The sequence below is a fragment of the Tachypleus tridentatus genome, chromosome 3 (genome assembly GCF_004210375.1).
Source record: "Tachypleus tridentatus isolate NWPU-2018 chromosome 3, ASM421037v1, whole genome shotgun sequence".
Classification (NCBI taxonomy): Eukaryota; Metazoa; Arthropoda; class Merostomata; order Xiphosura; family Limulidae; genus Tachypleus; species Tachypleus tridentatus.
Genome location: NC_134827.1, coordinates 39831123 through 39847793, shown reverse-complemented (window position 1 = coordinate 39847793; position 16671 = coordinate 39831123). Strand labels below are relative to the sequence as shown.

The window sequence follows — 16671 nt, the reverse complement described above, 5'->3', positions numbered from 1 at the left end:
GTGTAAAGAGATGAGAAGCTAGGTTATAGAATATATCTTATCACTGTGTCTTGTATGTTATCACACTAACAGTTGGTGTAAAGAGATGAGAAGCTAGGTTATAGAATATATCTTATCACTGTGTCTTGTATGTTATCACACTAACAGTTGGTGTAAAGAGATGAGAAGCTAGGTTATAGAATATATCTTATCACTGTGTCTTGTATGTTATCAGACTAACAGTTGGTGTAAAGACATGAGAAGCTAGGTTACACAATATATCTTATCACAGTCTTGTTAACCATCTAAAGATCCTACCTGGATCCTTGAGAAAACTGTTTATAAACAGACACTTTTTTATTTATTACATATACTTCACAATGTTTGTATAAATTTTTATTACAGGGTCTAATCAACATTTTTTACACAATTTAATGAACAAGTTCTGGTTCTTAACTAGATGATGCACAAACATCTGACAAATCATCTTCTTTGTTCTATTTGTTACAACTAACTGAAATGAACCTTCTTGTGGTTTTCCAAAAACTGTAGTTAGCACAAAATAATTACAATAATTTGTAAAACAGAAAAGGAAGTGGTAAATAACGAATTAGGAGTTTCACTGAACTGTTTCTGGAGACAAATATGGTACACAGTTACATAAATCAAAGAAGTTATTAAACTACATATTGTTTAGAATTTTCTGAATATTTCTCTAAATGACCATGGATTGAATGATAGGAAAATAAAGGTCACTGTTGTTCCTCTGAGCCACAAAATTATTAAAGAATGAAATCCTATTACTTCAGTCCCGATTTGTCTCTACATCTTCCACGACCAGTTGTCTTCCCTCTTCCTTTGCCCTTAGAAGAAGATGGCTTATCTTCCATTGTATCCTGTTTATTATGTTTCTTAACCTGTAGAAATTAGATATAATTACCGTTTAGTAAGACAGGACTGTGACAGAACAATATCTCCCAAAAAAACAATAGAATATTTGTTAGGTCAAACTGTACATTGATAAATTCAGCAAGACCAAGTTGTGACACAATGAATTAGTTCTACAATATATGAAGTTACTTTTAGTAATTGAAACCAGCAAATACACATATGAACATTGATCAACTACAAAAACATATTCCGTGCCTGTAGTAAGTAAAACCTTGTACAAGATATTCAACTTACTTTAACCATAGCATCAGAAGTTATATCTTCATTATCCTCACTTTCTCCTTCATTGTTCATTGTTTCATCATCGTTTTCTTCGGCCAGAAGATCAGAGTCCATCTTCACTGCTCCTCTTTTTGATTTCTTTGTCTTAGTGACAGCATATGGGGTTTTTATACCTTCCTTATTGTATGTTCGGGTAAAGGCAGCTTTTACCTGTTGTTAGAGTAAAACCAAGCAGAATTATAATTTCTTCAAAATATTAAATTATGATTAAAAACTAAAAATTATTTCTCAAGTCTTTTGTGGAAACACCAACCAGTATTCCTTGTGAACACAATAACTAGAGACTATATTACAATAAAAAGTTATCTGTGGCCATACACTAAGCCACTGCTCAAATCCCTGGAAAGCCAGTTTATTGTTATATAGTCTCTAGTTATTGTCTAGTTAAAGAAGAGAACAACACATCAGTGACATTAGTAAAAGTGTTAATACCTGTACCAGCCATCCTGAGATGCACAGTTTATATTCTAGACCAGTGGTGCATAAAGTTTTTGAGTCAGTGGCCACAAAAAAGTGAAGATTAAAATCGTCCCACAGTTGTTTCACACAACACAGACATCACACGTAAGAACACACAAATAATGATTATATCAAAGAGTTTGCACATTATTCTAAGAAATGTTATAATACGTCAACTGTCACAAAGTCAGTGCGATGGATGGTGCTGCATGTCATCTATGAGCTTAGAAATGTCCGGTTTGATGTTTGACGTTGAAAGACGCAAGACTGCTTCCAGATGATCATCAGTCAACCGATTGTGAGTGTTGTTTTTGTTCAGTTTCGTATGCGAGAAAGGCTGTACGTGGCGCCAAACATGCTGGTGTGGACAAGTGCGTTCTCTTTCAGATTAGCAAATGTATAAGGCAACATTTTGTAGAAGTCAAGCAAACTGTTTTCTTGGTAAATAGCACGCAGTTCATCAGATGCCTGGACATCAGTAAGTTTGAGCTGATATTCTGCTGACAAGTCATCCACTGACACACTGAACAGATCAGCAAAAAGTTTCATCAACAATCTGCATTGGTCAAAGTCATGAAACCATGAGTTGAAGGATTGAATCAAGGTATCTAGCTTCCCAACATAAACTTGTGTGTCAATGTCCTGATTCTTCTGTAGCTGTGACTGAAAAGTGGGAAAGTGCACGAAGATGCCTGATATTGCTTGCTGCCAGAATAACTGCATCTTTGTCCTGAAAGCTGAGATATGATTTGCAAGCTGACAGACAAGCTTGTTTTTGCCTTGCAACTTCAAATTCAGATCATTCAAGTGTCGTGTCATGTCGACCAGAAAGGTCAAAGCAGCTTGCCATGCTGGATCAGTCATGGAAATCACTTCTGTGTCTTTGTTCTTGCTTCTCAGGAATTCTATCACCTCATCATTTAACTCCCAGAATCTTCTGAGCATCTTCCCTCGACTCAGCCAGCATACTTCACAGTGATACACAAGGTCACCATAGTCTGAATCAATTTCTTCAAGAAGACTTTGAAACTGATGGTGATTGAGCCCTTGTGATTTGATGAAATTAATGGTTTTTGTCACTAATGCCATCAGTGCCTGAAAACCAAGTTCTTTACTGCACAGGTTCTGTTGGTGAATAATACAGTGCAACTTCACCAACTGTTTGTTCTGCTTTCCTCAACGCTTCATCAACAGTGCTACCAGCCCACTACTTTTTTTGGTCATGGCTGGTGCTCCATCAGTTGTCACACTTACCAGTTTTGTGAAATCCAATGAAATACAACTACACAGTCGTACTGTCTCCTCGAATAGAGCAGACCCAGTTGTCTGACCCTTCATGGAACCCATGCCGATTAGTTCCTTTGTGATATCAAAAGACGATGACACACCATGAACAAAAACTAGTAGCTGTGCTGTTGAACTGATGTCAGTGGACTCGTCTGCTGCCAAAGAGAAGAAGACAAAGTTGGTTGCTTTATTTGTAAGCTACCTTGTCACGTCTGTTGAGAGGTGTGAAATTCTTCATTGAACTGTCATACGATTCAAAGCCACCGTCTGTAGCTTGCGAACTGCTTCCAGACACAAATTTTCAGTAATCATACATTGCTTGACAAAATCAACATCATTGAACGGTCGGCCAGATTTTGCTGTCAAAGAAATATCGTAATTGACCTCACATACAGCGCCTAAATCTGCTGACTGCTTTGAGAAAATGTTCTGCAGGTGATTCAGCAACCACTGCAGAGATTCAATTTGAGCTGTTTGTTCATCACCGACAACGTTGTGGAAATCTTAATGCTTTGACTCATAATGACGCTTTATATTACATACCTTCTCCACTGCTACTGTCGAATGACACAGCAGACAAATTACGTTCTTCTGTTGTTGAACAAAAGAGTATTGAACAGTCAGTCATCATGAAACTGCCGGTTTTTGTTGTCAACTTTTCTTTTACGATTAGCTGCCATTTTTGTTATGAAATAATATCAAAATAGGGCTCGTAAGTAAATCTCGAAAAACAATTGGAACGCGTGAGATTTCATAATTACAGAAATATTACATCATTAAGCCAAAGATTAAATGCCTATATGTTAACGAGATTTTCTTATTAACTTTTCTTTATTGCTTGACACAAATATGGAACCATCAAGTATCTAATCTAATGCATATTCTTCTATAGCGCTTAATCTTCGCGCAGGCACAAACTCTCTATGTTTGACTTTCCCGTTGGACATTGCGGGCCATTTGGCGACTCCTCACGGGCCGGACTTTGTGCACCACTGTTCTAGACACTGCTGACAGTAGCTGAGAAACTAGATTATATCCTAACCATTACTGAAAGTCTCTGGAGAATTAAAACCCCAAGATCATGTTCTACAAAGAGTTAGGTCCAAATATGGTGACAAATGATTCAAATCCAGTTTGTGTATTATCCTGTGAGAGACTACAACTGATAAGTATTGTAATTAACAAAAGTAATACTGATGACTCAACTTCACAATTGCTGTTATAAGCCATAGGTAATGTTAGAAGTAGCACAACACAAAAGGGTTTTGTCATTTAGAGTATATTTTTATAACACAGAAGATAGGACAAACAATTACCACGATAGTAGTTATACCTTACTGTCCATAAATAATGTAGTACTTACATTTTATTCTAATGAATTAATCCAATGGGAGTATATTCAAACTTACCTTTGGGTTAACTTTAGACATGGGATCTTTCTGTCCGGGCCAAGTAGAGAGCTCCATAATACTGTCAACGTCTTCTTTCAACAAACAATAAAACTCAAGAACATCCAGCACATCTCTTACTCCTTCCATTTCCTTTTCAATTAATGGACGACTTAAAGAATCTCTCAATGCAGCAAGATATTCTAAATTCAACCCCGTTTTGTTGGCTGATACTCTGAGGTAGAAATTTTTCAAAGTTGATTAAAAATGAAAAAGTACAGCAACAGAATGTAACATACTTTTCTCAATTGAATACTTACAAGTTAATAGCAAAATTTGTAAAAAAAAAAAGTTTGAATGTTTCATAATGAATTTCTTACACAGAAATATATTCCATAAAGGAAAATACTGTTTAGCATTAAAACACTGTTTTACACCTAATGACAGCAAGTTAAACCAGATGTATCTCTTCTGATGAGGTGAAATACGATAAGTGACGTATCCTTTCTGATGAGGTGAAATACGATAAGTGGCATGTATCCTTTCTGATGAGGTGAAATACGATAAGTGACATGTATCCTTTCTGATATGGTGAAATACGATAAGTGACATGTATCCTTTCTGATATGGTGAAATACGATAAGTGAGGTATCCTTTCTGATGAGGTGAAATACGATAAGTGGCATGTATCCTTTCTGATGTGATGAAATACGATATGTGACATGTATCCTTTCTGATGTGGTGAAATACGATATGTGACATGTATCCTTTCTGATGTGGTGAAATACGATAAGTGACATGTATCCTTTCTGATGTGGTGAAATACGATAAGTGACATGTATCCTTTCTGATGTGGTGAAATACGATAAGTGGCATGTATCCTTTCTGATGAGGTGAAATACGATAAGTGACATGTATCCTTTCTGATGAGGTGAAATACGATAAGTGACATGTATCCCTTCTGATGTGGTGAAATACGATAAGTGACATGTACCCTTTCTGATGTGATGAAATACGATAAGTGACATGTATCTCTTCTGATGAGGTGAAATACGATAAGTGGCATGTATCTCTTCTGATGAGGTGAAATACGATAAGTGACATGTATCCTTTCTGATGAGGTGAAATACGATAAGTGACATGTATCCTTTCTGATGTGGTGAAATACGATAAGTGACATGTATCCTTTCTGATGTGGTGAAATACGATAACTGACATGTATCCTTTCTGATGTGGTGAAATACGATAAGTGACATGTATCCTTTCTGATGTGGTGAAATACGATAAGTGGCATGTATCCTTTCTGATGAGGTGAAATACGATAAGTGGCATGTATCCCTTCTGATGAGGTGAAATACGATAAGTGGCATGTATCTTTTCTGATGAGGTGAAATACGATAAGTGGCATGTATCCTTTCTGATGAGGTGAAATACGATAAGTGGCATGTATCCTTTCTGATATGGTGAAATACGATAAGTGGCATGTATCCTTTCTGATGAGGTGAAATACGATAAGTGGCATGTATCCTTTCTGATGAGGTGAAATACGATAAGTGGCATGTATCTCTTCTGATATGGTGAAATACGATAAGTGACATGTATCCTTTCTGATATGGTGAAATACGATAAGTGGCATGTATCCTTTCTGATATGGTGAAATACGATAAGTGGCATGTATCCTTTCTGATGAGGTGAAATACGATAAGTGACATGTATCTCTTCTGATGTGGTGAAATACGATAAGTGACATGTATCTCTTCTGATGAGGTGAAATACGATAAGTGGCATGTATCTCTTCTGATGAGGTGAAATACGATAAGTGACATGTATCCTTTCTGATGAGGTGAAATACGATAAGTGACATGTATCCTTTCTGATGAGGTGAAATACGATAAGTGACATGTATCCTTTCTGATATGGTGAAATACGATAAGTGACATGTATCCTTTCTGATATGGTGAAATACGATAAGTGGCATGTATCCTTTCTGATGAGGTGAAATACGATAAGTGACATGTATCTCTTCTGATGTGGTGAAATAACGATAAGTGACATGTATCTCTTCTGATGAGGTGAAATACGATAAGTGACATGTATCTCTTCTGATGAGGTGAAATGACGATAAGTGGCATGTATCTCTTCTGATGAGGTGAAATACGATAAGTGACATGTATCCTTTCTGATGTGGTGAAATACGATAAGTGACATGTATCTCTTCTGATGAGGTGAAATATCTCTTCGATAAGTGACATGTATCTCTTCTGATGAGGTGAAATACGATAAGTGACATGTATCCTTTCTGATGTGGTGAAATACGATAAGTGGCATGTATCTCTTCTGATGAGGTGAAATACGATAAGTGGCATGTATCATTTCTGATGAGGTGAAATACGTTAAGTGACATGTATCCCTTCTGATCTCTTCTCACCTCATTCTCATGTGAGTCTGTAGTTCCTGGAGCAGTCTATCCATTTTGTTGCGTGATGAATTCTTTCCTAACCACGATGGAAAGTTAATCATCTGGGTTAGATAGCCTTTCATTATATCTCCAGGTATCACTGAAGCAAAGATAGCCTGAAAATTAAAATATCACATAATACAGCAAATGATAAAAATCAAAACATTGATAAAAGAAAATAAATATTCTGAAATGTGCTAAGCCTATTTTTACTTGCAATACTTGCTTCAGAATATTTTGTATGTACATATCTGGAAATCTTTGAAAGCTTAAAGTTTAAAAAAATACTCAAAGTTACCAAATTCTTCAGTTAGATAATGGACAATAATGAGAAATATAACAATGTAGTTTAAACATATAGTGTCTGATCAGTGTATTCAGTGGACAGTAAAACCTAACAAACAATGTAGTCTAAACATATAGTGTCTGATCAGCATATTCAGTGGGCAGTAAAACCAAACAAACAATGTAGTCTAAACATAGTGTCTGATCAGTGTATTCAGTGGACAGTAAAACCTAACTAACTAAACATATAATGTTTATTCAGTCTAAACATATAGTGTCTGATCAGTTTATTCAGTGGACAGTAAAACCTAACTAACAATGTAGTCTAAACATATAGTGTCTGATCAGTGTATTCAGTGGACAGTAAAATGTAACTTATAGTGTAGTCTAAAGATATAGTCTCAGTTCCAACAATAAAAACCTTCTTAAGAACAAAGACCTGAAGTGATTGAAAATTGTTTATCTTGATAAAATAACAAAACGTTTATGAAAACAGAAGATTTTGAACCTCACCTCCAGTGGAAGTAAACTCCAGTTCCCCCTCTCCAATCAGTTTTTCTACAAGGTCTCCATCACAGAGATTATCTGCTGTCCCACTTACTAAGTGGAGATGTTTCTTGATATCTCCTCTGGAAACAGATAATTAAGTTTTGATATGGATGAACTGTTTCTCAGTAAATAGTGATGAGTCATGGTGGTACTGAAACATGAATGTAATCTTTTCTGTACATAAAAACATATTTAGCATAATAATTGAGTTTCATAGTCAATGGTTAAGATACCATTTGGATTATTATGGTTCAGATATGATTTGAAGTGGCAGAGTCATTGGTTAAGATAACATTTAGACTGTCACGGTCAGTGGTTAAGGTAACATTTCGACTGTCACGATCAGTGGTTAAGGTAACATTTCACTGTCACGGTCAGTGGTTACAATCTCATTTGGGCTATCACACAGTCAGTGGTTACAACAACTCGAATGTCAATCAGTGCAGAGTCTGTAATTAGTTGATATGTCCCTGCTAGGAAGCCAGGATGACTTCTTAAAATCAAAAGAGCCATTAAAAGTTTGATTCCATATAAACTGATCTAAGTGTTTCTTAACTGAGCAGAACTTTCAAAAAACTATGAACAGACCATCCACAAGCACTGTTACTATGAATGCTCATACAATGAATGTTCTGCACAAAGAGTTGTGTGCTAGCTGTATGACGTATAGCCTATCATGCTTAACTAGCAGTGTGTACAAAGAACATTTTTTAAGTCCAAAAGGAGCCTGAAAGGTAACCAGAGGCAGTCAAACTGTAATTTCCTATTCACCCTATTTGTGAAAGTTCAGTTGAACAACTAACATAACTACAAAGAAATAACATGAAACTAAATGTTGTTAAATTACAAAATTCACAATCATGGTTAATGAATAAGATAAAAATGAACAGTTGACATCTTGTAGTAAATGTCAGGGATAAACTGAGATAGCAGGGAGCTAAAAACAGGAAGAAAGATTGATACTGAAACTGAAGAAGGTTGCTCCATGGAGACAGAAGGGAGATGAAAATAAGAAAGAAAGAAAGGTTGATACTGAAACTGAAGAAGGCTGCTCCATGGAGACAGCAGGAACTGAAAAAGAAAGAAAGAAAGAGAAGTTGATACTGAAACTGAAGAAGGCTGCTCCATGGAGACATCAGGGAGCTGAAAACAGGAAGAAAGAAAGAGAGGTTGATACTGAAACTGAAGAAGGCTGCTCCATGGAGACATCAGGGAGCTGAAAACAGGAAGAAAGAAAGAGAGGTTGATACTGAAACTGAAGTAGGCTGTTCCATGGAGACAGCAGGGAGCTGAAAACAGTTAGAAAGAAAGAGAGGTTGATACTGAAACTGAAGAAGGCTGCTCCATGGAGACAGCAGGGAGCTGAAAACAAGAAGGAAAGAAAGAGTGGTTGATACTGAAACTGAAGAAGGCTGCTCCATGGAGACATCAGGGAGTTGAAAACAGGAAGAAAGAAAAAGAGGTTGATACTGAAACTGAAGTAGGCTGTTCCATGGAGACAGCAGGGAGCTGAAAACAGGAAGAAAGAAAGAGAGGTTGATACTGAAACTGAAGAAGGCTGCTCCATGGAGACAGCAGGGAGCTGAAAACAGGAAGAAAGAAAGAGAGGTTGATACTGAAACTGAAGTAGGCTGTTCCATGGAGACAGCAGGGAGCTGAAAACAGGAAGAAAGAAAGAGAGGTTGATACTGAAACTGAAGAAGGCTGTTCCATGGAGACAGCAGGGAACTGAAAACAGGAAGAAAGAAAGAAAGGTTGATACTGAAACTGAAGAAGGCTGTTCCATGGAGACAGCAGGGAACTGAAAACAGGAAGAAAGAAAGAGAGGTTGATACTGAAACTGAAGAAGGCTGCTCCATGGAGACAGCAGGGAGCTGAAAACAGGAAGAAAGAAAGAGAGGTTGATACTGAAACTGAAGAAGGCTGTTCCATGGAGACACAGGAACTGAAAACAGGAAGAAAGAAAGAAAGGTTGATACTGAACTGAAGAAGGCTGTTCCATGGAGACAGCAGGGAACTGAAAACAGGAAGAAAGAAAGAAAGGTTGATACTGAAACTGAAGAAGGCTGTTCCATGGAGACAGCAGGGAGCTGAAAACAAGAAGGAAAGAAAGAGAGGTTGATACTGAAACTGAAGAAGGCTGTTCCATGGAGACAGCAGGGAACTGAAAACAGGAAGAAAGAAAGAAAGGTTGATACTGAAACTGAAGAAGGCTGTTCCATGGAGACAGCAGGGAACTGAAAACAGGAAGAAAGAAAGAAAGGTTGATATTGAAACTGAAGAAGGCTGCTCCATGTATGTCAAGGTTGGAATATAACATACAGCTGTTGACGAAGGTAGTGTGGAGACTGAAGGAACCAACACTGTACAAAGGATATCCATATAACACACAGCTGTTGACGAAGGTAGTGTGGAGCCTGAAGGAACCAAAACTGGATATCCAGACCCAAGTTGTATAAACAAGATTGATCATTAGGGTCTGAAGCAATTATTTAACTCATGATAGGGCACATACACATCTAAAACCAGCAAAGACAGTAACTTTTAAATGGTTTTCAATTTATTAAGATTGATGGTGAAACTTAAATAGCTTTGGTCAAATTAATACATAAAAATGTAATTTAAATTTTGAACACAGAATATGAAGTGAAGCAGTCCATCCCAGGGCGGGCATATATAGATCCAATAAGTGAAGCAGTCCATCCCAGGGTGGGCATCTATAGATCCAATAAGTGAAGCAGTCCATCCCAGGGTGGGCATCTATAGATCCAATAAGTGAAGCAGTCCATCCCAGGGTGGGCATCTATAGATCCAATAAGTGAAGCAGTCCATCCCAGGGTGGGCATCTATAGACCCAATAAGTGAAGCAGTCCATCCCAGGGTGGGCATCTATAGATCCAATAAGTGAAGCAGTCCATCCCAGGGTGGGCATCCATAGATCCAATAAGTGAAGCAGTCCATCCCAGGGTGGGTATCCATAGATCCAATAAGTGAAGCAGTCCATCCCAGGGTGGGCATCTATAGATCCAATAAGTGAAGTAGTCCATCCCAGGGTGGGGATCTATAGATCCAATAAGTGAAGCAGTCCATCCCAGGGTGGGCATCTATAGATTCAATAAGTGAAGCAGTCCTTCCCAGGGTGGGCATCTATAGATCCAATAAGTGAAGCAGTCCTTCCCAGGGTGGGCATCTAGAGATCCAATGAAAATAATTTTGCTGTGGAGAATAATGAAAGTACCCCAATGATGAGACACTGAATATTTTACCTGATCAATGTCTGAATCATTAAGGATTAACTCGAGATTAGAAACTGTTTTCTACTTTTATTTATTTTCCTATAACACTATCAGTTCCCTCAACAATCTTAAACGCCTAAATCAGGTCACCCAACTTTTGTTTTTATAAGAGGGAAACAGTTTGAGATTACAGCCTCTCCTTGTGACAACCCCTCCCATCAAAGGCACCTTTCTAGTTATCCGTCTCTGAACCCTTTCAAAGAATTCAATGTCTTTCCTATAGTAAGGAGCCCAAGATTGAACATGTTACTCTAAATGTGGCCTAACCCATAACCTGTAAAATTAAAATTATGAGCTTTTTAGACTTGTTTTCAATATTTCTGTAGATACAATGTAAAATCGTTTTTACCTTAACACTAGCAACAGCACACTACCGAATATCTTTATAGACTGACTGACTGTTACACCAATATCCCATTTGTTCCTAACAATTTTAAGATTATTTCCATCCAAATTATACTTATAATTCAAATTATAATAACCCACATATATTAACTTACATTTATTATAATTAAAATCCATCTGCCATTTATTCATCCAACTCAGTAAATGGTGTAAATCATTTGGTAAACTAGTATTCACTTCCTTAGTTAGCAACATTGAAGACTTTAATATCATCTACAAATTTAATTAATTATTTATTAATTTGAGGGCATTACTGCATAATTTTGTGCTTGGGGGACATCATCTATGAATGTGAAGGGCCTGGAGGTCATATTGTTGATCTTGACTTCAGATGGACATCCAGAGTAAAAAAACAGATAAGTGACAACTGATTAGTCCGTTGTACCATACCTAATCAAAGGCTTTTTGGATGTCTAAAAAGCTACGATTTTATGTTGTCTGTTGAGAATGTATTAAATGGTTATATTTAACTAGACGATCAGTAGCTTGTCTAAATTTTATGTTTGAATAATATATATTGTTAATAATATTGTTGGTTTCTAGGTTAACATTAAACTGGTTTGTGATTAACTTTTCCATCAAATCATCAAGGATGTTTAGCAAACTAACACATGTGTAACTAATGGTTACTACTTCTCTTGTAGATTAGTTTAAGATTAACTGAATTCCAAATAAATGGATAATATCCTGATAGTAATGACAAATTGTTGTTATTGTGTTGGACAGTTTTTCAGTTGACTATTCTGCCCTCTTCCGAGGACCTTGTGTTTTATTTACACAACATTGATTTTGATTTATATTGAAGTTACAGAGTGGGTACACAAATAATAAGAACCAGAAATTTGTGATATATAAACGAAGACCTTCAGGGTGAGGGGGAGGTGTTGATTTTCATTGTTGAAATGCTATATACCAAACTAGGTGAGGTTTGGTGTTACAAAGTTACTTTCAAAATATTGGGGAAAAAGTTCAGACTCTTTCGTATTGGTAGTGTTGTTGTTATACTGAATTATATTTATGGTTTTGACTTGTTGTTTGTGACAGATTTAAATTTCTGCCAAAATTTGAAAGTGCCCAGGTCTGGATTTATCTAAAGATAGACAGAAGTTTTTATAGTTGTCATGTTCCTGTAATATAATTTCCTTGGTTTAAGGGTAATGTCACAGGTTGTGTCTCAGCCCTCTTTTGATAATTATTATAATTAATTATTAATTATCACAGGTCAGGATTTGTTACTTTGCTAAGGATTCTTTTGTTTTTTGATGGCTCACATCATGGCGTAATTATTGATTTCAGTTTGGTTGTTCACAGATGCGATACGTCTTGTTTAAAGATTAGGTGGTTTAGAACTTCATCGCTTGTGAAACTGACACTTAAAAATTAGCACACTACCTGGAAAACATTTTAGGCAGTAATAGTGAATGAAAGAGAAAATAATCCCTTGAAAAGAAATGTTACTTCCCCGTGGACGACGTGCAAGTGTTTGTTAGGAGTGCTTCATGCAGAACAGGAGTTATATGTATAAAACTAGTCTCACCTGGTATATGGCCTTGTGATAATTTAGTTAGTATGTTTGTTGGTCGTTCTGAGTGTAAAACTGAACATTTGCATTACCTAAGTAGTAATAAAAAACATAAACAGCATAATGTTAAAAAAATGTCTGTAGAATCCAAATACTAGATCTGTTATTTTGATCTTTGGTGACAAAAGTCTCATGCTTTTAGGTATCTTATGCCTTTTCTGATACAATAGTTTGTCATAAATAAAAACAAATTGAACCCAAAATAAAACACACTGTACCAAATAAAAGGATCCAAGGTTATAATGTGGGATATAAAATGTACCCCAGGTGAATGACACTAGAAACTTCACTTTTATGCAAGTGGTACATTATGGAATATTAAGTATACTTACTTTGCTCCCAAGGGTTTGACTTGGAGGTAGTTCTCCTGTACAAACAAGGGCACTAACGAGTAGTCTTGGAAAAACAAATTGCTTTTCTCATTAATATTCATGTTTTTGGTTTCTTCTGCAGAAAAGATTCTACGAAGTGCTTCAAACGGACCCTGCAGGAAAAAAACAACATATTCTGAAAAGTTATAATTTTCCCATGCTGAAAATGTATTTCGATAGGCTATTCCTGTTTGGCACTTCCCTATGTATGTAAACATTTTTTATTGTGGATGCCACAAGCCTTTTGTACTCCCTCTACTGGAGTTAAATGAAAGCATCAGATGATACACTTACATGGACGAAGGACTGATGGATTGAGTCAAATGAAAGGTTACACAATAGAAGAAAACTGATCTACTCACCAAGGACCAGAACCAGTAACCAGGGTTGACAAAGTAGACTGGATAAGAAGGGAAGTGGTACAGGAACGAATAACTGGAGATGGAGTAAGCAAAGAAACCAAGTCAACAAGGAACATTGAGAAGGACCTGGTATGGATAAGGGAAACAACCACACAGGAGGATAGACATACAAGAATAATCCTGGCTGAAAGCATCGATACCTAAAGCCTGAAAATGAGGTAACAAAAATAAAAAGAGAGGGAACTGGCGAATGAGGGCAGTGGTAAAATCATCTCTGTAAGAAAAGCATCACATATTGCAAAGCCACCTGATTACAAAAGGATGGAGAAGCTACTGTATTGGGTAAAATGTGTCAAAGTGGGATAGACAATCTGCCATGAGATTGAAAGCACCTGGGATGTAGCATATAATCAAATGAAAGTGTTGCGTGTGCACTAATATAAGACATCCAGTGTGTGAAAACTTAGAGATACTGACCTTGGTGATTGATATAAGCTACCACCATTCAATGGTCAGAATGAATCATCACCATACAATATGTGGCAATGGTAAGAAAGCAATCCAAAGCTTGATAAATAGCCAGGAGCTGTAGGACATTGGTATGTAAAAACTGTTTGTTAACAAACCAATGACCTGAAGCCTCCTGGTGATTGACCAAAGCACCCAAGCCCAAAAAAGGTGCATCTATAAGTAGATTCCCATTCACATATTAGTCTGTATTCTAAAGATGGCTGGTAAAGGTATTGAAACATTAATTAAAACTAATCACAAAAAGACGTTTCAACCTTCTTAGGTCATCTTCAGGTTAATAAAATGGATTTCTCATCATCTTGATATGCAAGTCTTACCCAACCACCAAAAGAGATTGCCTACAAGGGAAGGAGAAATGATACTGAAAGTATCCAAGGGATCTCAAGCAAGGTTCAATTGATCATGCAGAGTCCAATGAAAAGAATGAATGAGTGTATGACCAAGGGGGACAAATAATGTCATAGAAAACCACATCCCAATAAGTAACAAAACTTTACATGCAGAAAATGAGAGAGCAATCACGACACAACATAACTGACAATTCCATACAACAGAGTCTAGAGTAGGTTGGTTCCAACTGGAGTGTTGAAAAGACACATCAATGTACAAGATAATGGAAAGGATGCAAGAAAGGCTTCTCCAATTTGTTCAATCAGAATACGTGAGCAGCTTCAAGAAGAAGCTGATGAATGTGACTGGCCAACTCTAGTGCAGGTCATCTATGTAAAAGTGGAGATGCAGTCCCAGGGCATGAAGATGAAGAGCTCTCATCACCCAATAAACACATACAGAATAAAAGCCAGCAAAAATTGAAGGGCACAAAATTGGTATTCCATCCATCGATACACAAACTTAAGATAAAGATGCGATTGTACTGAGATAGGAATATGCATATAAACATTGGATATATTCATCATGGTCATCCACAGACCTCGAGAAAACACTTACCAAAGAGTGAGGTAGGATTCCATGTTGAAACATAGGAAGTAAGAAAAATTGAGAAAGGACATATGAATGACAGACCTCCAGTCTCCAATCTTTGTGGGAACTAAAAACAGATAAGAGTAAAACCCCAGAGATAGATGTGGAACATTTCTATAGCCTCTTGGGTAAGGAGGTCCTGTAAAACCTCTGAGACACTGGCAAGTTGTGGAATCCTAAGAAAAGGGAAGAAAACAGATACCCAGCACAAGGGAAGTGAAATGAGAAATGGAATTTTGATCGTTTCTGACAAAACTTGAAGAACCTAATCGTCAGTGGGGAAAAGATGCCACAGATGAAAAAAGGTCACAAAGTGAGCTCCCATCAGGCCTGAACTCACCTGATAGTTACCAGAACTATTGGTAGCATATTGGTAGCATCTTGTGCTTCATCATGACAAAATATGAACTGTGTTACTGCAGGAAGAAGGAACACAAGGTCACAAGGTGAGCTCCCATCAGGCCTGAACTCACCTGATAGTTACCAGAACTATTGGTAGCATCTTGTGCTTCATCATGACAAAAAACGAACTGTGGTACTGTAGGAAGAAGGAACACAAGGTCACAAGGTGAGCTCCCATCAGGCCTGAACTCACCTGATAGTTACCAGAACTATTGGTAGCATCTTGTGCTTCATCATGACAAAAAACGAACTGTGGTACTGTAGGAAGAGGTAAGGACTGTGAAGTGGTGGGATAAGAAGTTGGAATCATTGCAACACTCAGCTCTGACCAAGATAAATGGGGGAACCAGATATGAAAGGATAGATTGATGTCAGGCAGATGCCATCCAAAATTCCAAGGACTGTATCAAAGACAAAACACTTTAAAAACAAAACCATATACAAATCCTGGAGATAAAGAACAAGTGAAAGAGTTTGAGATAAGATAGCATTATGACCTAAAAGGTCCCAACAACAGAGAAACCATGTGTGCAAACCCAGAGCTGAAGATAACAAACAAGCCAATATGGAGATAACAAGGAAAAGAATGTCCTCCACAAATCCTTCAGGAATTATGTGAAGAGCCTTATACAAGAGATGGATAGTAGAAAGCTGCTACAAAAGAGCTGTGAGGGTTGAAGGTTAGCATGAAGCCAAATGTTAGGATAAGAGGGAAAAACAAATAGGTTTGAAAAGCACACTCATGCAGTAATGAAGGATGAGATTCATAAGATATAGAAGCAACACATAACTTCATATACCTGAAAAATAAAGTCATAAAAACTGTGGAAGGTCAAACAGGATAATTAGGTAGGATATGGGAAGGCATAGAAACAAAGTGGGTGGAAAAATATGCATTCAAAGCCCTCCTTAGCCTCAAGGTTTCAATATATTGAAGAGAAAAAAGAGCAAGTTCTGAAGATAAAGGTTGATCCATACAACATTCATTCTCGCTGCTAATAAAGGCCAACAAATCTCACATCAGATCTCCAGCACCTGAAGCCCATGGTGAAGCACCTGTCAGATGTGAAACACTTGAAATGGTGACAGTAACTTCAAACATT

General features: G+C 37.1%; 1 pseudogene across 1 annotated transcript in view; it reads right to left on the bottom strand.

Moving 5' to 3' along the window:
- Nucleotides 1-360: 360 nt before the first annotated feature.
- The window catches only part of LOC143246739 (replication factor C subunit 1-like), an 83324-nt pseudogene continuing 67013 nt past the window's right edge, over nucleotides 361-16671 (bottom strand). The window contains exons 20-25 of the transcript XR_013026122.1: nucleotides 13254-13405; nucleotides 7603-7718; nucleotides 6775-6920; nucleotides 4368-4581; nucleotides 1165-1362; nucleotides 361-896 (exon numbers count right to left, since the gene is read on the bottom strand). The product of XR_013026122.1 is annotated as a replication factor C subunit 1-like (transcript). The remainder of the gene's footprint in view (nucleotides 897-1164; nucleotides 1363-4367; nucleotides 4582-6774; nucleotides 6921-7602; nucleotides 7719-13253; nucleotides 13406-16671) is intronic.